Genomic DNA, 21,971 nt, shown 5'->3' on the forward strand with positions numbered 1-21,971 from the left:
GTCGACGATTGTCATCGGTCGTTTACAGGTTCCCCGGAAGTTTTTGATAAAACGCTCCTTTAACTCGGCCCAGGACTGGATAGAGTTGGGGGGTACATTTTTCAACCAAGTGTGTGCCGATCCCTCGAGCATCATGGTGAAATATCTGGCGCAAACCGCGTTGTTTACGTCGAGCATGTCCATGGCGATCTCATAGCCCTCGATCCAAGATGTCGGTTCGAGATCTGGTGTGTAATTTGGCACCTTTCTTGGTCCTTTGAAATCCTTGGGCATTTTTTCGTTTCGAAGGGCCAGGGACAAGCAGGGCACCCCGACTCGCCCTCCGGTCCCCACGGGAGGAGTCTGAGCCTCCTGAGTGTTGGGTGGACCTCTGCCCGGCGGGTCCCGCTCGGGCGGGTTGTCCTGCGGGGGGTGTCGTGGGGCGCTGTTTACGGCCGGCTGATCCTCCGGCCAACCCCTGGTATAGCTCGCCTGGGGGGTGGAGTGCAGTCGCTCGGGGCTGTGTGAGAATTGCACGTTTTGTACCACCGCTGTTTTCAACATCTCGATGGCGTTCCTTGCTTCGATCTCAGCTGGGGTGTTGCCGTGGATCGGGAGAGACTCCAGATGGCGAGTTGCGGCGAGCACGTTATCCACCGGGTTACAGAAATGGCCTCGGGGGGTGCGGAACCGAGGGATTTGACCCTCAGTTGGCTGAATCGGCTGGTTAGGAGGGCGGCCCATCCCTCCTGCTGGAGCGGCTCCCATCCCGGGCGTCTGGGGAGTGTCGAACAGGCGAGTCGGATTGAGATCATGGGGCAGGCGTCCTTGGTGCCTCCGCTGATGGACGGCGTCGGACGCGCGCTGCTGTCTTTCGAGCCGCCAATTGTCGGTGTTCAGCCGCATCCTTTCGGCCGTAATCTGGGCCTGTCGAGTTTCCATCCTGGCGGACTCTGTCTCAGCATCCTGATGGGCCTTTGCCACCGCCTCCCTCAGTTTTGCTATCTCCGCATTTATCTCTCCTTGGTTCTCTGGCGTGAGGGGGGCTGACATTAGCCTTGTGATTTCCGCCACTAAATCCACTAGGACTGTTGACGCACTTCTGGACGTCCCGCCGGTTCCATCGCCCCCGGCGGGGTTCGGTGCGGGTTGAGTCGCCCCAGCCATGTAGATGGCGATCTGGCGGTGGGTTCGATCGAGGATTTCCGGATCCATGGCCAATGACAAGCCCCCAAGACCGTCTCCATGGAGGGACTGGATGGAATTGGACTCGCCCATGGATGACTCGTCGTCAGAGTTGACGGGGGTGACCTCCTGAGCCGCCGCGCGCTCTGGTTCCTCCGATCCCTGTGTGAAGCCCACAAAGACCGGGCGGGTCAGATTCCGGGTTATGACTGAGCGGACGTACCTGGCCGGCTCGACGACGTCGGAGGAGGTGTCCGGCTCAGGAACGGGTGACCCGATCATGCCGACGAAGACGTTGATCTTGCCGAAGGGGACCCTGTAGCCTGATTCGAGAGAATTTGCTTCAGGTCCCCATCGCCTGTTGTCGATGTAGGCTATGCCGCGTCGGCTCCAAGTCATGAGCGCCGCCGCATAACTCCCAGATCCTGGTAGGGCTCCCTTTGAGAACTCAACTCCACCGTGCGCAGGCCCCACGGTGGGCGCCAATTGTCGTGGTTTTGTCACGGCAGATGTCCTCATGAAAGGACTTAGTACTGGAGCCATCGCACCTTGGTGGCGACTCAAAGGGGTTAAACGGGAGAGACACGGCGACTTACCCAGGTTCGGCCCCTCGAGAAGAGGTAATAGCCTACGTCCTGCTTGGTGTATATTTATGTGGATTCGATTACAAGGAAGGCGTAACTCGCCCTAACCTAGCACTCGATGATTTCTAACCTGTCTCTCCCCCTCCAGACTCGCCTTTATATATAGGTCGAAGCCTTAGGGTTCACAAGAGTCCCCTCCTTTTTACAAATCGTGACCACCGCGGTCTCTAAGTCGCCGTCTTGCCGGACCCAGAGTCCTTCCACAAATCATAACCATCCTGCGACTTCGAACCGCCCGGACAGAGGCCCAACTAGCCTTAAAGGATGAATCGCCTTAACAGTGACCCAGCCCATATTTGGCGGGTCATAACCGCAGGCAATATCCCCAACAAGTAGGGAAGTGATAGAGAATGAATTTTTGATGCTTTCATGCTACCTAGCATAGATGTCCTTTGTAACTCCTCTTATGTGATGTGAATGTTCAGATCCATTAGATTCAAAACAATAGTTTTCTATTGACGGGGAAACAATAATAATTGAAGCAAACTAGCAAGGTAATCATGAACTTTCAAAATAACAAGGCAAAAAGAAAGTTATCCCTACAAAGGCATATAGTCTAGCTATGTTCTATCATCATTGCACAACGAATTTAAATCTTGCACAACCCCTGTATTGGCCAAGTAATTGTTTCACACCTTTACTTTCTCAAACCTTTTCAACTCTCACGCAATACATGAGCGTGAGCCATGGTTTTAGCACTATAAGTGGTGTGGAGTGTGGTGGAGGTTGCAAGACAAAACAAGGAGAAGATAGTCACATTAACTAGGCATATCAATGAGCTGTGGAGATGCTGATCAATAGATATCAATGTGAATGAGTAGGGATTGCCATACAAATGATGCACTAGAGCTAAGAGTATGTGAAAGCTCTTAAAGAAAACTAGTGGGTGTGCATCCAACTTGCTTGCCCACGAAGACCTAAGGCAATTTTGAGGAAGCCTATCATTGGAATATACAAGCCAAGTCATATAATGAAAATTTCCTGCTAGCTATATGGTGGTGACAAAACGAGAGACTCTCAATCATGAAGATCATGGTGCTTAATATGCACAAGTGTGGAAAAGTGCTAACATTATCCCTTCTCTATTTTTCTCTCATTTTATTTTATTTATTTATTTTGGTGGGCTCTTTGGCCTCTCTTTTTTTGGTGGGCTTCTTTGGCCTCTATTATTTCCTCACATGGGACAATGCTCCATCAATGATGATCATCACACTTTCAACTCAAAACTTAGAGCAACAATGACTCTATATGGAATGCCTTCGGTAGTGTACCGTGGCAATGATCTAGCATGGCATACACATTAATGGAAACATCATGCTAGCTACCTTACGATCATGCAATGGCAATGTAGACGTGGTGGCACATGTCATGGTGGTAGTTGCATGGCAATATATCTCGGAATGACTTTGAAAAAGCCATAGTAGGTAGGTATGGTGGCTGTTTTGAGGGAGGCTAATGGTGGGTTTTGTGCACCGGCGAAAGTTGCACGACACTAAGAAGATAGTGATGGTGGAAGGTGAAAGTGCATCTAAACCATGGACTCAACATTAGTCATGAAGAACTCATATACTTGTTGCAAAAGTTTTATTAGTAATCGAAACAAAGCATTCAACGCATACTCCTAGGGGAAGGGTTGGTAGGTATAAACCATCGCGTGATCCCGACCGCCACGCAAAGGATGACAATCAATAGACTAATCATGCTCAGATTTCATCACATAGCGGTTCACCATACGTGCATGCTACGGGAATCACTAACTTCAACACAAGTATTTCTAGATCCACAACACCTTACTAGCATGACTTCAATATTACCAAAACCACAACTCAAAACTAATTGAGATGAATCAAACTTCTCTAACTATTCAATGCACATGAAGGTGGAAGTTTTCGTATCCCTTTAGATAACTACCCCTTTTGAGACTACTTTCAAAGCATAGATCAACTACCAAGCCACGCACCGCTGTGCTCTAAAAGATATAAGTGAAACACATAGAGCAAAAGTATCTAGCTCAAAAGATATAAGTGAAGCACATGTGAGCTGAATTGTCTACCAAAAGATATAAGTGAAGCTCGACAAAATCACGGTGAGTGCATGTCTCTCTCTATAGGTGTGCAGCAAGGATGATTTTGACACAACAAAAATAAAAGACTCCTACGATACAACACGCTCCAAGCAAAAACACATAACATGTGGTGAATAAAAATATAGCCCCAAGTAACGTTACCGATGTATTGAAGACGAGAGAGTGGATGCCTTCCCGGGGCATCCCCAAGCTTAGGCTTTTACGGCATCCTTGAATCTCTTGGGGTGCCTTGGGAATCCCCAAGCCTGAGCTCTTGCCACTCTTTATCTCTTTGTCCATAAGAACTTCACCCAAAACTTGAAAACTTTACAACACGAAACTTAAACAGAAACTCGTGATAACATTAGTATGAGAAAGCAAACCACCACTTCCTTAGGTACTGTAGCAAACTTAAATTTTACTTATGCTGATGTTTGGTTACTGTATTTTCAATCTTCCATGGCTAATACCCCCCGATACTATCCATAGTTTCATCAAAATAAGCAACCAACACAACAAAAACAGAATTTGTCAACAGCAGACCAGTCTGTAGCAATCTGTATATTTCGTGTACTTCTGGTACTTCAAAAATTCTGAACAATTACGACAGTCTGAAGAATTTGCGTAGAAATACGCATAAAAAGAATCAACTCAAAAGCTCTTACAGAAAAAAATAAATTCTTTTCGTGAGCAGAAAGTTTCTGTCTTTTTCAGCATGACCAAACGATCATCCCCAAGACTAATGATAACAGTTTTGCTTGGCACAAACGCAAAAAGAAACAAAAAAACACAATCATAACAGAATTATGAAAGTGTGGAAAACACAAAACAGAAAGAAAAATGATAGATTCATTGGGTTGCCTCCCAACAAGCGCTTTTGTTGAACACCCTTAGCTAGGCATTCAATGATGCTCACACAAAAGACAAGAATTGAAGCACAACGAGAGCATCATAAAGCATGTGAAAATCACATCTAAGTCTAACATACTTCCTATGCATAGGCATTTTATAGGAAAACAAATTGGCAAGACAACCAATAGTTACCAATGCAAGGAAGAAGAAAGAGCCAATAGCAATCTCAACATAACAAGAGGTGAATTGGTAACATGAAAGTTTCTACCGTAATATTTTCCTCTCTCATAGCAATTACATGTGGGATCATATTCGAATTCAACAATGTAACTATCACATAGGACATTCTTTTCATGATCCACATGCATGCAAAGTTGACGCTCTTCAAAAATAGTGGGATTATCATCAACTAAAGTCATGACTTCTCCAAACCCACTTTCAATAACATTGCAAATATCATATTCATCATGAGGTTTAAACAAATTTTCAAGATCATAAGGAAGATCATCACCCCAATCATGATTATTGCAATAAGTAGTGGTCAAAGCAAAACTAGCATCCCCAAGCTTAGGGTTTTGCATATTTTTAGCATGATTGTCACTAATAGAATTTATAGTGAAACCATTGCAATCATGCTTTTCATCCAAGGAGCTCTCGTGAATCACTTCATAAATTTCTTCCTCACAATTTTCAGATTCACGCATCTCAAGCAAAACTCCATAAAGATAGTCAAGTGCACTCAATTCACTAGCAATTCGTTCCACATAAGTGGGTCTCTTAAAGAGATTAGCAAGTGGATGAGGATCCATATCACTAGATTTTTAGCAAGCGAAGATGCAAGCATATTGAAAGCACATGGCACACAAGCGAACAGAAAGCAAGCGAGAGAAAAGGACGAACAAAAAGGCGAACGAAAAAGGCAAACGAAAAAGGCAAAGGAGAAAGGCAAATGAAAACGACAAATGTGAAGTGGGGGAGAGGAAAACGAGAGGCAACTGGCAAAAAAGTAAATGCAAGAGATGAGTTTGTGAGACCTACTTGGATAGATCTCTCCTTCCCCGGCAACGGTGCCAGAAATACTTCTGCTACTGCAACAAAATACCTTCCAACGGCGCCAGAAATAGGTGTGTCGACGGCACCAGGAATCCTTCTGCTACGGCTACGCCTTAAGGGACTTCCTAGGCAAATATGCAAAGGATTTCCCACGTGGCCTTGGAGCCTTGCGTTGGTGTTCCCTCGAAGCGGAAAGGGTGATGTAGTGCAGCGATGGTAAGTATTTCCCTCGGTTTGAGAACCAAGGTATCGATCCAGTGAAGGAGTATCACAAGAGCCTGCACAAACACAAAAAGCTTGCTCCCAACGCTATGAAGGGGTTGTCAATCCCTTATAGATTGTTTGCCAAGTGAGAACTGAAAGCAACAAAGTAACAAAGCAAAGTAAAAGCGAAAGTGGAAACGATAGATGTGAATAGACCCGGGGGGCGTAGTGTTTACTAGTGGCTTCTCTCATGGAAGCAAGTAGACGGTGGGTGAACAAATTACCGTCGAGCAATTGATAGAACCGCGCAAAGTCGTGACGTCATCTATGGAAATGATTATATCTATAGGCATCACGTCCAAAACAAGTAGACCGGTACTTTCTGCATCTACTACTATTACTCCACACGTCGACCGCTATCCAGCATGCATCTAGTGTATTAAGTCCAAAAGAATAGAATAACGCCTTAAGCAAGATGATATGATGTAGATGGACAATCTCATATCTACGACAGAGCCCACCTTGTTACCCTTGATGGCAACTACACAATGTGTGCCTTGCTGCCCCTACTGTCACTCGGAAAGGTCATCACACGGTAAGAACCCAAAACCAAGCACTTCTCCCATTACAAGAATCATAGATCTAGTTGGCCAAACAAAACCCAAGACTCGGAGAGACTTACAAGGATATCAAATCATGCATATAAGAAATCAGCAAAGACTCAAAATATATCATAGATAATCTGATCACAAATCCACAATTCATCGGATCTCGATAAACACACCGCCAAAGAAGATTACATCGGATAGATCTCCATGAAGGTCATGGAGAACTTTGTATTGAAAATCCAAGAGAGAGAAGAATCCATCTAGCTACTAACTACGGACCCATAGGTCTAAAGTGAACTACTCACGAGTCATTGGAGGGGCGATGATATTGATGTAGAAGCCCTCCAACTCCAAAGTCCCCTCCGGCAGGGCGCCGGGAAGGGTCTCCAGATGAGATCTCGCGGAAACGGAAGCTTGCGGCGGCGGAAAAGTATTTTCGTGGCTCCCTTGATTTTTTTCTGATTTTTAGGGAATATATAGGCGCAAGATCTAGGTCAGGGGCGCCAGGGAGGCCACAAGCCTGCCCACCGCCGCCCCCTGGTGGCGGAGTGGGGGCTTGTGGGCTCCCTGTAGCCCTCCTGGCTTGGCCCACAAGCCCCCTGATCTTCTTTCGTTCGGGAAAAAAATCATTTCGGGGATTTTATTCCGTTTGGACTCCGTTCCAAAACCAGATCTGAAAAGAGCCAAAAACACAGAAAAAAACAGGAACTGGCACTTGGCACTGAATTAATAAGTTAGTCCCAAAAAAGATATAAAAGGTACATAAAACATCCAAAGATGACAAGATAACAGCATGAAACCATCAAAAATTATAGATACGTTTGAGACGTATCAACAAGCAGCATTCCCGCTTAGTACAAGTGAAGGCTAGCAAAAGACTGGGAAGCGACCAACTAGAGAGCGACAACAGTCATCAAAATGCATTGAGATTAACTAACATTGAGTGCAAGCATGAGTAGGACATAAACCACCATGAACATGAATATCATAGAGGCTATGTTGATTTTGTTTCAACTACATGCATGAATATGCGCCAAGTCAAGCCACTTGAATCATTCAAAGGAGGATACCATCCTATCATACTACATCATAGTCATCTCAACATTCATGTGGGCATCCAAGACAAACCATTATAAGCTCCTAGCTAATTAAGCATGGCATCAACAACTATGATTTCTAAGTTGTCATTGCAAACATGTTTCTCTCACAACAAAGCTGAATCAGGAACGATGAGCTAGTCATATTTACAAAAACAAAATAGATCGAATTCATACCAGCTTTTCCAGACTCAGTCACTTCATCATATATCGTCATTATTGCCTTTCACTTGCACGACCGAAGGATGTGAAAAATAATAAGACTGCTCGTGCATTGGACTAAGCTGGAATCTGCATGCAAACACAAAGGAGAAGACCAAGTAATATGGCTCTTTAACAGATAAACAGATATGCATGCGAGAGCCACTAAACATTGTAACCATGATCTTCTACCTTGACCCAAAGAAAAAGAAAACTATTTACACGGGAAAGCTCCACGGGAACAAGAAAATATTTTTGGGTTTTCTCAAACTAGACAGACACATGAAAAGAAAACAAGAAAAAGAAAATAAACTAGCATGGATGATACAGTGGCAAAGTGTGAACACCGACTAACAAAGTGAAAGCATAAGGAAGAATGTAAAGTCGGTGAGAAACACGTACTCCCCCAAGCTTAGGCTTTTGGCCTAAGTTGGTCTACTCCCAAGGATGGTTCGGGCGATATCCGAAATCATAACGGGGGTTGTATGGGAGCGCTGCAGCCACTGCCTGATTAGCTGCCTCTCGGAGACGAGCAGCCTTTGCCTCCCTCTCATACTCCTCTGCCTCTCCTCTCGTTATGTAATATCTCCATTTTACCTGAAAGTCAAAGAAAGCAGGAGCAGGAAGGGCAATATGGAAAACACGCTGCCGGTTAAATATTAAACGGTATAGGAGGGATTCATCATCCCTCTCAAGGAACTGGTAGCGTGTCAAAGCGCCGCGGTCAAGGAAAGCTGTATGGAGCGGGGGATGTCCTTCGCGGATGGGTACTCCAAGGAAATTCGCTATGCGAGTGGCTTAGATCCCACCAAAGAAATCCCCTTCATTAGCATTATTATTCAGCCTCCTTGCTATTATAGCTCCCATGTTGAAACTTCTATCACCCATTACTGCGCTCTTAAGAATACTAAGGTCCGGTGCGCAGAGATGACAATGATCAATCTTGCCATTAATGCACCTGTCTATGAAGAGGGCAAAGTAATGCAAGGTAGTAAAATGAATGCTCCCCATGGTAGCCTTCGTAATATCTCTAGTTTCTCCAACAATTATACTAGAGAAAAAAATCTCTAACCGAAGATTTAGAAGGATCATTGAGACTACCCCAAATAGGTATCTTGCAAATTCTATTGAAATCCTCTAAATCCATGGTATACGATTTTTCATACAGATCAAACAGTACGGATGTATCACGGCCAACTGAAAATTTGAATCTACGAACAAAAGAGGCAATGAGCGCAACATACTGTTCACATTTATCGGAGATGAATTCTTCGAGTCCGACGTTGTGAACAAGTGTATCAAACTCGTCTTTGAAACCTGCCTCAATCATGAATTCATCAGAAGGCCATTCACATAGTTGTACCGGTGCGTTCCTTGTTTGGTAAGGATCGGGCTCCCGAATCGCAAGACGGGGACCTCTCTTGCTTGGGGAACCACCATGATAGTTTCTCCTGAACATCTTCCCGTTCTGAAATTTTCAGTGACCCAAATGAAAAGTGAACAAGGCTCAACTAAACTCGTAGAAACTACTCCCACAAGTGCCTAGAGGCCATATTACGCATCAAAATTACTTGGGACCAGCTATAATTAGCATGCAAAGCTCAAGAACATGGTCACCAACGCAGCAAAAATACGCGAAGTATAAGGCACTAGAGCAAAAACTAATTGGACCAATGGAGGAGTCACTTACCAAGGAGTAATTTCCCCAAAACAGTTCGAAGAATGGTGCTTTGAGCAAGGAGATCGAAAATCCCAGCAAGAGGAGCAAGAACACGGGTTTGAGCTGTGGAATGAATTTTTCTGGAGGTAGGAGAAGTGGATGAGAGCTAGAATGAGTGGAGGGGGTGCATGTGGGCCCCACAAGCTGCCAGGCCCGGCCAGGGGGGTGGTCGGGCCTCCTGGGCTTGTGACCCACTGGCGCATCCCCCAGACTAGCTCTTCATCTCAGTATTTTTCAAAAATTCCATAAAAAATCATACTTGATTTTCAAGACGTTCAGAGAACTTTTATTTTCGGGGTACTTTTCTATGGGATGCTAAGACAAAAAACAGGGAAAACTAAACTAAACCTATCATTTTTCTTCTAAGCAACCGAAGGTGAAAGCTTGGAACAGACGTTTGTGACTCCTCGATTCATCCATCTCATGGTCATCGAAAGAAATCCATCAATGAGGTTGATCAAGTCTCCTTGACAAACCTTTTCGAATCGCAAAAGAGAACGGAGAATTTTCGAATAGTCACTAGATCACCTCAATGGGGATGTGTATCTCCCCAACAAGCAAATCATACTTCATCTTGACAGGAGATATAGGGCATTCAAAGCTCCCAATAAGAATCAATGAAGTTTTTTCGATAGCAGTGATGCAATGTACTCGATATTGTTTCTTCGGAAAGTGCACCGTATGCTCATTACCATTTACATGGAAAGTGACATTGCCTTTGTTGCAATCTATAATAGCCCCTGCGGTGTTTAAAAAGGGTCTTCCAAGGATGACCGCCATGGCATCGTCCTTGGGAATATCCAAGATAACAAAGTCTGTTAAGATAGTGACGTTCACAACCACAACAGGCACATCCTCGCAAATGCCGATAGGGAAAGCAGTTGATTTGTCGGCCATTTCAAGAGAGATTTCAGTGGGTGTCAACTTATCCAGTTCAAGTCTACGATAAAGAGAGAGAGGCATAACACTAACACCGGCTCCAAGGTTGCATGAAGCAGTTCTAACGTAGTCTCCTTTAATGGAGCAAGGTATAGTGGGCACTCCGGGATCACCTAGTTTCTTAGGAGTTCCACCCTTGAAGGTATAGTTAGCAAGCATGGTGGAAATCTCAACCTCAGGTATCCTCCTCTTATTAGTAACAATATCCTTCATGTACTTAGCATACAGAGACATTTTGAGCATATATGTCAAACGCATTTGTAGACAGACATGTCTAATCATTTCAACAAAGCGCTCAAAATCCTCATCATCCTTTTTCTTGGATGGTTTGGGAGGAAACGACATGGGTTTCTGAACCCATGGTTCCCTTTCTTTACCATGCTTCCTAGCAGCGAAGTCATTCTTATCGTATCTCCTAGCCTTAGGCTGTGGGTTATCAAGATCAACAGGTTCAATCTCCACATCCTTATCATTGCTAGGTTGAGCATCAACATGAACATCACTATTGATATTATCATTAGGCTCATGTTCATCACCAGATTGTGTCTCAGCATCAGAAACAGAGGCATCGTTTAGACTCTCAGGTGTAGCAGCATCTGGGTTGCTAGTGTGCAAGCTCCTATCATCTTTCTTCTTCTTCCTAGGATGACTAGGTGTGTCAGTGCTAACTCCTTGAGAATCTTGTTCAATTCTCTTCGGATGACCCTCAGGATACAAAGGTTCCTGGGTCATTCTACCGCCTTTAGTGACGACTCTGACAGAATTGTCATTCAACTCATTGAGCAAGTCATTCTTAGCTTTAAGTACTTGTTCTACCTGAGTAGTAACCATAGAGGCATGTTTACTCAAGAGCTTAAGATCATTGACGTTTGTGTCCACACAAGCACTTAAATGACTAAGCATACGAGCATTCTGTTCCAATTGTCTGCTAACATAATCATTGAAACTCTGTTGTTTGGAAACAAAGTTATCAAATTCATCCAGGCATAGGCTAGCAGGTTTATCAAACGGAATATAACTCTCATCAAACCTACGCAGAGAATTTACTTCTACTACCTGTATCGGGTTATCGAGACCATGGATCTCTTCGATAGGTGGTATATTTTTGACATCTTTAGATTTAATGCCTTTCTCTTTCATAGATTTCTTAGCTTCTTGCATATCTTCGGGACTGAGGAATAGAATACCTCTTTTCTTCGGAGTTGGCTTAGGAGGTGGTTCGGGAATAGTCCAAGCATTCTTATTGCACAAGATATTATTCAATAGGATCTTAGCTTGTTCTACAGTCCGTTCCCTAAAAACACAACCGGCACAACTATCTAGGTGGTCTCTAGAAGCATCGGTAAGTCCATTAAAGAAGATATCAAGTATTTCATTCTTCTCAAGAGGGTGATTAGGCAAAGCATTCAGTAGCTGGACGAGCCTCCCCCAAGCTTGTGGGAGACTCTCTTCTCCAGCTTGAGCAAAGTTGTATATTTCCTGCAAGGCAGCTTGCTTCTTATGGGCAGGGAAATATTTTTCAGAAAATTAGTAGACCATATCCTGGGGGCTACGCACACAACCAGGAGCAAGAGAGGTGAACCAAGTCTTAGCATCATCCTTTAACGAGAAAGGAAACTGCTTGAGGATATAGTAGTGGCGAATCTTTTCCTCACTAGTGAATAGGGTGGCTATATCGTGCAGTTTGGTAAGATGGGCTACAACCGTTTCAGACTCATAACCGTGAAAAGGATCAGATTCGACCAGAGTGATTAACTCAGGGTCGATAGAGAATTCATAATCCTTATCGGTCACAAAAATAGGCGAAGTAGCAAACTTCGGGTCGTATTTCATCCTAGCGTTCAAAGATTTTTCTTTCCACTTGAGCAGTAGTTTCTCAACATCCTAGCTATCCTTACACGCAAGAAAGCCCTCAGCTATCTCTCCCTCCATAACATAACACTCAGGCATATCAGGCAATTCATGTCTAGGAGAGCTAGTTCTAGCAGGCAAAATAGCAGGTTCTACTTCAATAGTATCAACAGTTTCAGAAGTATCATCACATCTAGCAGCAACTCTAGCAATTTGTGCATCAAGGAATGCACCTAGTGGCAAAACAGTATCAAGCATAGCATCATCAGGCAAAGCAGTATCAAACATAGCATCATCATAAGCATCATGGGCAGCAGAAGTAGCATCATCAAGCACAGGCGACATATCAAGATTTCTATCAGGAGGTGGTGTCGCAAACTTACTCATAACTGAAGGTGAATCAAGTGCAGAGCTAGATGGCAGTTCCTTACCTGTCCTCGTAGTGGAGGGCAAGACTTTAGTTCTTGGATCTTTCGGATTCCTCATAGTGATCAGCAGACGTAAATCCCAAGTGACTCATAGAATATAGTTGTGCTTCCCTGGCAACGGCGCCAGAAAAAGGTCTTGATAACCCACAAGTATAGGGGATCGCAACAGTTTTCGATGGTAGAGTATTCAACGCAAATTTATTGATTCGGCTCAAGGGGAAGCCAAAGAATATTCTCAAGTATTAGCAGTTGAGTTGTCAATTCAACCACACCTGAAAGATTTAGTATCTACAGCAAAGTATCAGTAGCAAAGTAGTATGATAGCAGCAGTAGCAACGGTAACGAGTAGCAGCAAAGTAACAGTAGTAGCAGCAAAGTAACGACAGTAGCAACAGAGTAACAATAGCAGCAGTGACAACAGTAGCGGCAAAGTAACGTAGCAAGGACCAGTAGGAAAGACTCGTAGGCATTGGATCGGTGATGAATGATTATGCCGGATGCTATTCATCATGCAACAGTTATAACACGGAGAGATAAGTAACTAGCTCCAGTTCGTCAATCTAATGTAGGCATGTATTCCGTATGTAGTCATACGTGCTTAGGGAAAAGAACTTGCATGATATCTATTGTCCATCCCTCCCGTGGCAGCGGGGTCCTAATGGAAACTACGGGATATTAAGGTTCTCCTTTTAATAAAGAACCGGACCAATGCATTAACACTTGGTGAATACATGAACTCCTCATACTATGGTCATCTCGGGGACTGGTTCCGGCTATTGTCACTCCAGGGTTTCCGGGTCATAACACATAGTAGGTGACTACAACTTGCAATATAGGATCTAAAACACACATATATTGGCGACAACATAATAGGTTCAGATCTGAAATCATGGCACTCGGGCCCTAGTGACAAGCATTAAGCATGGCAAAGTAGTAACAACATCAATCTCAGAACATAGTGGATACTAGGGATCAATCTCCGTCAAAACTAACTCGATTACATGATAGATCTCATCCAACCCATCACTGTCCAGCAAGCCTACGATGATATTACTCACGAACGATGAAGAGCATCATGGAATTGGCGATGAACGAAGGTTGATGATGACGATGGCGACGATCTCCCCTCTCCGAAGCCCAGAACGGACTCCAGATCTGCCCTCCACAGGAAGAACAGGAGGTGGCGGCGCCTCCGTATCGTAAAACGCGATGAACTCTTCTCCTTGATTTTTTTCGGACGAAAGAGGATATATAGAGCTGGAATTGGGGGTGGCGGAGTCCCGAGGGGCTCACAAGCGTGCGAGGCCCGGCCGGGGGGGGGGGGCTTGGTGGGCTTGTGAGCTCATGGCTCCGTCCCTCCAGTTGATTCTTGCGCTAGTATTTTTTATATATTCCACAAAAAATCCTCGTAGACTTCCAGGTCATTCCGAGAACTTTTATTTTTGCGCAAAAACAACATCATGGCAATTCTGCTGAAAACAGCGTCAGTCCGGGTTAGTTCCATTCAAATCATGCAAATTAGAGTCCAAAACAAGGGCAAAAGAGTTCGGAAAAGTAGATACGACGGAGACGTATCAGGCTAGGGCGCCACAAGAAAAAAAGACCAAAGAAAAGAGAAAAAAAAGAGAGAGGGAGGTGGGAAGGAAGGAGTGGACTCCTCCTCGTCCAAACCGAATTGGAGTGGGAGTCCATCTCCTCCTTCGGCCGTCGCCCTTGGGGCTCCCTTGAGCCCCAAGGCTAGCCCCTCTCCTCCTCCTATATATATTGGTGGTTTTAGGGCTTTTGAGACACAACTTTGCCACGTGCAACTCAAACCTATACCTCGTAGTTCTTCCTCTAGATCGGATTTCTGCGGAGCTCGGGCGGAGCCCTGCAGGAATAGATCATCATCATCACCGGCGCGCTGTCACGCTGTCGGAGAACTCATCTACTTCCCCGTCTCTCTTGCTGGATCAAGAAGGCCGAGATCGTCATCGAGTTGTACGTGTGCTGAACGCGGAGGTGCCGTCCGTTCGGTGCTAGATCCGGACGAGTCGTGGGTCGAGGGTGATTCGAATCACGAAACTGTACCACTACATCAACCGCGTTTCTTAACGCTTCCCGCTTAGCGATCTACAAGGGTATGTGGATCCGATCTTCCTCTCGTAGATGAACATCACCATGATAGGTCTTCGTGTGCGTAGGAAAATTTTTGTTTCCCATGCAACGTTCCCCAACAGCAAAAACACTCTATAAAATATATTTTTCAATTGTCGACCAAGAATTTGAAAACAATTAAATGTATATAGTCAAATGTTTATTACGTATACTAAAAAAGTGTGTTAGAAAAATTTGAAAACAATTAAATGTGTTTTAAAAAAGGTAATCAAGCATTTAAATTTTTAACAAGTAGTTGAAACATGTTGATCAAGCATTTGAAAAATATTAAATGTGTATAGCGAAAATGTTGAGCGTATATTACAAAAATGATAATTTTTTATCATGTAAATAAAAATGTTAGTCAATCATTTGAAAATATGGTAAACAAGTACTTGAAAAATGTATTTTTTGCCGGGGTACTTGAAAAATGTTGCTCGAGCATTTGAAAAATGTTAAATGTGTATAGCAAAATGTTAACCATGTCTTTTTTTATGAAAAATTAATAAAGCATTTAGAGAAAAATTGAACAACTGTTTGAATTTTTTTGATTAAGCATTTGAATTTTTTTATCAAGTATTTGAACAATTTTAAATGTATATGGATTTTTTTTATCATGTACCAAAAATGATGAATTTTTTTAATCATGTATATAAAAAATGTTAATCAAGCGTCTAAGAAAATGTTGAATAAGTATTTGGAAAATATTAATCAAGCATTTAGAAAATGTTAGATATGTATAGAAAAAATGTTGACCTTGTGTTTAAAATATGTTAATGTTGCATTTATAAAATGTTAAATGTTCAGAAATTATATAATATTTTGAATTTAATAATTCCTGAAAAAGGTGTATTTTTTAAATTTATCACATCTTTTAAGAAATGTTTAGAAATTTCTAATATTCATGCTTTTCAAAATTGTACAAATCTTTTATGATTAATCAAAATTAAAACAATATTTTTACTCTTTCAAATTAGTCAAAAGTGTTCTCGCAAATAATCATGTTTTAGAAAAATGTTTACTTAAAAAATGCCCACCTGCCACCGGCAAGACCGCGCTCGCTCTGGGCATCTCCCACGAGCTGGGCAGCAAGGTGTGTGCCTCTAATTCATTCTTTCACTCACAAATTGCTAGATACTCTTAGTGCTACTGCTACATGTTTTGCTGCAATGTACAACTTGTTTTCCAGGGTGGGGTGTCTGCATTGTACTAGATTTGGGCTAGTCAGTCGAAATTTGGAGGCTAGGTTGTTACTGCCTTACTGGACAGTCCTTGTCGTTTAGTCTCTTTTTAAAAAAAAGTCAAACTTACTGCTCGTGAGCAGCAGCTGTATGATGAGCAGGCAGCTCTGCATTTTCAAGGTCTCATCTAGTTCCAGTCAGCCAGGCACCCAATTTTATTCACTGAGATCTCTGGCCATTGGAGCATTCACACCTTCTCGTTTGTTGTCGCTTGGATGTTGCTGGAGTGGTTGGATTTTATTTCATCTACTTAACTAAATTGATGTTGAGTAGTACTCTACATCATTTTAGCTAGCAATGTGTTACCATTTGTCTTGGTCATTAAGAATTTATTTTTGAGATCTACATTCTGCTTCTCGCTGGTCCAGAATATTTCAGCGTGCTCCCCTGTCGATGGGAAGTATGTTGTTCTTTAGGAAATACTTACACCAAGACACTGGAGTAAATTTGGTGGATTATTAGCATTGTTGAGGATATCACTTATCATTAGCGTCTTGGTCGGTTGGGGAGTAGAGATTAGTCGGAAATCGGATGATTAATCGATTTTATTGATTGACTATTGATCGGACATTTTTCTACAAAACCCAGGTTCCCAACACAAAAATAAGCTATATTCAACACAAAAACAATATTGGACAGAAGTGTTACCATGATTCCTTGCCTTTGCATCCTTCTACAATGACAAACAATATAGTACATCAGTACATATCACATAACAAGGTCCACAAAAAACAAATAAACATAATTCTTGCACACATGGTGCTAGAAATAAGCCCGATTTATTGGTAGATTTCCGATAAATCGCTTGTTAGAGCAATAAATCGGCCGAAATGATAAGTGGTCATGATATGGCATAATCTTATCGGTCACCCACCGAGTAGAGATAAATCAGATGATAAATCAGTGAATCGGATTATTTTTTGAACAGTGATCATTACCATTTGCTACCAATTTATCAGGCTGTTTTGTTCATTGCATTCAATGCATATGACATTTTCTTTGCAGTGAACTATATATTGCTTTACATTTGATGCCCTACGTGTACTTCTATTTTGGAAGAAGCTTCAATCTTCTCTTACTATTCTGCAATGCAGGTCCCTTTCTGTCCTATGGTAGGATCAGAAGTGTACTCTTCAGAGGTCAAGAAAACTGAGGTGTTGATGGAAAATTTCCGTAGAGCTATAGGCTTGCGTGTAAAGGAAAACAAAGAAGTCTATGAAGGAGAGGTAGGAGCGGCATATATGCTCTCCTTTTGCAATTTGAAAAAAGATATTGTTCTTGAATTAGTGTTTTACTTGATACTAACACTTTCTTTATCATCATTTCTAATAGAACTAATATTCTAGTGCTTATGGCTGTATTATTTTGCTTGCCTTGTAGGTTACAGAGCTTTCCCCAGAAAAATCTTAGAGTTCAACTGGTGGATATGGCAAAAGCATTAGCCCTGTAGTAATTGGCCTGAAGACTTAAGCAACTAAAGTTAGATCCTACAATTTATGATGCTGTGATCAAGGAAAAGGTCACTGTCTGCTCCTTACTCTCCCTTGTTCTCTGCCTCTGTTCTTAGACAGTTAGGTTGCATTTGTATTCTCACTTTGAATAACAGTGGTTGGATTATGTATCTTGTTGTTCAGAAAATTGTCTTCATGCAATGTTTAACCTGTGCGAACTCATGGCAAGTATTCGGTCATGGAAACTCACATGTATGATCATATTTCTCTTGTTCATTGTTAAATGTTCTATTGTGGCATAACAAACCATCGTGAGACTTTACTTAAATTGATATATGATGAATTATATTTTACTTTCGTTGCTCACTTGCCTTGGTTCTGCTACTTGTCTTCTGCATGAAGCTGCTTCACATTTCATCATTTGTATACGGGATGCAGGTGGCAGTGGGTGATGTTATATACATCGAAGCTAACAGTGGTGCAGTGAAAAGAGTTGGCAGATGTGATGCTTTTGCTACCGAATACGATCTTGAAGCAGAGGAGTATGTGCCAATTCCCAAAGGTGAAGTTCACAAGAAAAGGAAATAGTGCAGGTACAAATTTGACACTAGCTCAGCCTTTTTTTTTTGCATGCACACTTGTTTAGCCAATTCTGCATTGTACCATCCATAAATCAACTTTTTGGTAATTTAATCTGAGATAATATAGTATGCAATTGCAGCATAATACCTAATCCAATGGATCAAAGGTGGAAGCATGATGCCTTTTGTTAAGATGAAACTTCTTATTATACTTTTGTGTTGCTGAAGCATGCTTAAATACGTGGTTTCCCTTCCTGGTAGTTGTAAGTTGCTTGCTCCTGCTAAATTGCAGAAAATAGAACGGAAATCTGTAACCTAAGGATTAAGATTGCATCAAATACTTAGTCCACATTCTTGATTGTGCCTTCCTGGATAAGAAAACATAAAGTTCGCAAGCTAATAAGATTGTGCCAAATTTTGATCATCTGCTCAAACCCAGTTAACTAGACCAATTGAGTAGGATTTGTTGTTCTTATCCCTGTCTAAAGAAAGTTAGAATCATTCCTACATACCAACATCCAACGAAGGGCAATTGAATTCAGTGTGGTTTGTTCTCTATTGTCTCCCGGAGGGTGATGGTCTTTTCCAATAGCATAGAATGAAAATTCCTATTTGTGTTAGCATATTCTTCTTGTTTTCAAGTTCAATGTAAGTCGACCCAAGAGAGTAAATGATATGCTTTGATCTGCATAGGACGTTACACTGCATGACCTTGACGCTACAAATGCCCAACCACAAGGAGGCCCAGATATTTTGTCCCTTATAGGCCAAATGATGAAGCCACGAAAGACTGAAATCACTGAGAAGCTGCGCCAAGAGATCAATAAGGTTTCATAATTCTCATTATGCAACGTTTTCTTCTTTAAAATTGGAACAATTTTTGAGACCTATTGGAATTGGGTTTTTTTTTAGAAAAGGAGGGTTCCCTCCAGCCTCTGCATCAAAACGATGCATGCAGCCACTTTATTTAAGCAATCGAAAATAAACATCCAGAGGTTCGAAACAAGCTCCAAAATAACAAAGACATCCACACAGGGGTAATAAAAATGCCACAACCGGCTATAAAATAGACCTAGATGCCTAACCATCTATCTTATTACTGGACCGCCATCCAAACCGGTTGTAGATATCTCGTGCTACCATCTCCCATCAGATAGACCCAGTAATCAAAGGCTCCCTGGTTTCCGCAGGTGTGAGTAACGACCATGTACAGATCAACGCCGACGCCCTGTGAAGTACCTGCAAGAAATTGACATTTGATAATCTGTTAAAAGTGACATCATTCCTGCAATTCCATATAGCCCAAAGTAATGCACATACTCCTATACGAATATGTCTGGCCATAGAAATATCTACCCCATTTAGCCACGTCCCAAACAATGTATCAATGCTATCCGGTGGTATGATGTTGAAAGCTATACGGACTGTTTGCCAAAGAATTTTAGCAAGTGGGCATTGAAGAAAAAGGTGTTTGATAGTCTCATCATGTTCACAGAAGGAACAACGTTTAATTCCCCCCAATTTCTCTTTTGTATCATGATAGGTGGTTAACAGATATATTGATGAAGGTATTGCAGAGCTTGTACCTGGTGTGCTGTTCATTGATGAGGTATTGCATTATTGTCTCATGATTGAAATCTACTTGTCTTGGTATGCTTGTTTTGGATTTCCTAAAATGTGAATGAGCTTGGGCTTATTTATTTTCAACTTCTCCTATTGCCAAATAAATGTGTCCCCCTTGTGGAGCAGCATTGTTCTGATGAACTAATTGGCCTTCATGCTACTAAATGGTAGAATTATGCCTTACAGTGGCCTCATTTCATTAATGACAATAACTTTATCTCTAGGTTCACGTGCTGGACCTGGACATTGAGTGTTTCTCTTATCTTAATCGTGCTCTTGAGAGCTCATTATCGCCAATTGTAATACTCGCTACGAACAGAGGAATATGTACTGTAAGGTAAGAAATTTGATTTACCTGTTGAACTGCTCCATGCTGAACTGCAATACTGGAATTCCTGGCAGCACCTTTCAGTTATGGCAGCACATTTCAACACCGGAATCCCTGGCAGTACATTTCAATTATGCCTGCTGTAGGTGCTTAGGGGTCACTGTAGTGGGTGCTTTATCTAGTACTCCCTCTGTAAACTAATATAAGAGTGTTTAGATTACTAAAGTAATGTTCTAAATGCTTTTATATTAGTTTACAGAGGGAGTACTATTTTGTCCTTGCACCTATTATGATTTTACAACTCTATTTATCCAGGGGAACTGACATGACAAGCCCACATGGTATCCCAGTCGACCTTCTAGATAGGTTGGTTATCGTACGGACACAGATATATGGTCCTATTGAGATGATCCAAGTTCCTATTTCCTGTCTTATCATATGTTCAACTTTCCTATTTAGAAATGCATTTGATGTTTGTTTACTGTGTGTCGCGGATATTAGCTATTAGAGCACAAGTGGAGGAGATTGAAATTGACGAAGACAGTCTTGCATTTCTAGGAGAGGTTGGGCAGCAGACATCTTTGAGGTATGGTTCTTGTTGTTTTGGACACATTTGTGTCCCGTGCCAAGATTAGAAATTAGAAATTAAATAAAATTTAGCTGGAATGTGGGTTGAAAGAACTTTTCTCCAGCCTTTGAAGTTAGGACTGTTTCCACACAATCTTTTGGCTTTCATCCCGCTTTTAGTGTTCTGCTATGTGAATTTCAACATGCATGCATGTCTAGCGTAAGCATTACTATCACAGGGGTTTGTCATCACTAGGACAGTTTATTGTTGGTTGTAACGGTTGCAATGGAATCTTTAATCTCTTTGCAGACATGCTATTCAGTTGCTGTCACCTGCTAGCGTAGTTGCCAAGGCTAATGGGAGAGAGAAGATCTGCAAGGTATGTGTTGAATTTCAATAAAATGTCATCTTCCTAGCCTGATCTCAACCACTTGTATCCTGGAACTCATGATCCTCTATCAGGCTGATCTCAAGGAAGTCCGTGGTCTGTATTTGGACGCGAAGTCCTCTGCTCGTTTGCTTCAGGATCAGCAAGGAAGATACATCACCTAAACTACTTGTGCACAAGGATTCTCAGCTGTCGGCTCAGGTGATTGGTCTGTAAGCAGGCGCATAGACTTGAAGAGCACAACCTGAGCATTGTTTCCGTAGCAGCTGCACTCTGGAGTGGACAAAATCGATTCTGGTGTACGGCTTCTCGCATTTCTGTATCGGTCGCCTCAGATGTATCAGTCGTGATTCTTTTGCGGTGAAGTGGGATTTGTTGGATTATGTCTCGTGGTAAGACCGACTCAATTTCTCCAGCATTGCCTTTGCTTACTTGCTCGATAACGTATTGGGGTTATGCTGTAAAGTCCACCTTGTGTCTTTAAAGTTTAAACTAATTATAGATTATTAATACATCCAGTGTAGATTCGCGTCAGGCAAATACAAACTGGGCCGTGTGGAACAAAGGCTTCTTGTCCCTGGTGGTCCTGTGACAAACATTTCAGTGAACTTCTCCATCACTAGGGAGTGAAGCTTATCTGTCGCGGTTTCGCTGCTCGCCCCCGGACCCGGAATTATTAGTAACAATACTAAACCGGCAAGCGTTTGCATTTTCTTCTTTTTTTGATTTTTTTTACTGTCTCCTATGGGGATTTGACGATGAGGGGCATCGTAATCTTTTGGAGTCTACGTGTCACAGTTCTCTATCACACCACCGTCTAGGATGTTTC

At 42.5% G+C, this 21,971-nt stretch overlaps 1 pseudogene; it reads left to right on the forward strand.

The window, feature by feature from the left end:
- Window positions 1–21,364, forward strand: part of LOC123450190 — a 78,047-nt pseudogene extending 56,683 nt beyond the window's left edge.
- Window positions 21,365–21,971: the final 607 nt, after the last annotated feature.

The sequence above is a fragment of the Hordeum vulgare genome, chromosome 4H (genome assembly GCF_904849725.1).
Source record: "Hordeum vulgare subsp. vulgare chromosome 4H, MorexV3_pseudomolecules_assembly, whole genome shotgun sequence".
Classification (NCBI taxonomy): Eukaryota; Viridiplantae; Streptophyta; class Magnoliopsida; order Poales; family Poaceae; genus Hordeum; species Hordeum vulgare.